This window comes from Habropoda laboriosa, unplaced genomic scaffold (genome assembly GCF_001263275.1).
Source record: "Habropoda laboriosa isolate 0110345459 unplaced genomic scaffold, ASM126327v1 scaffold1122, whole genome shotgun sequence".
In the NCBI taxonomy this organism is placed as follows: Eukaryota; Metazoa; Arthropoda; class Insecta; order Hymenoptera; family Apidae; genus Habropoda; species Habropoda laboriosa.
This window is the reverse complement of record NW_017101194.1, coordinates 109,155-109,791: the sequence shown is the minus strand read 5'-3', so window position 1 is coordinate 109,791 and position 637 is coordinate 109,155.

The window sequence follows — 637 nt, the reverse complement described above, 5'->3', positions numbered from 1 at the left end:
TTTAGCCTAGCCTACGTATTTGAACGTTATTTATTTTAAGAAAGACTTTCAATTAATTAATTAAAGGTTTACATAGTTTATCAGGTTAGCCAGACCAAGAAATGGACCTGCCCGTCGGTAACTCAGGGATTGCTGCCAACCCGTCGGTAAGTCGGGGTTCATGTATCAGTTACTAGATAGTATTTTGAATGAAATGAAATAAATAATATAATAAGGTAGTATAAAACAAGATGAGGTAAGATTGGAGTAGTATAAGATAAAATAATAATATGAGACAGGATATTATCCTGGCCATGGATTAAACCTGATCGTCGATTAGTCGATAAATCAGGATCCGCCGCTCCCCCGTCGGTATGTCAGATTTCATATATCCATTATTCATTAGATATTAAATATCGGAAACAACCGATTAAATTGAATATTTCAATGTTATGTTATCCCGCATTTTATTAGAGAGAGGTACCAACTTCTCTTGTATAAACTCTCGTAAATTCAAGAACCTAACGATAGGAATTGAAACATCTTACTTAAACCATCCCTACTTTATCGACGATGGCATATACCAGATAGAATAAAATAAAATAAAATAAAAAATAAAATAATGTAAAGTAATATAAAATAAAATAAAATAAAATAA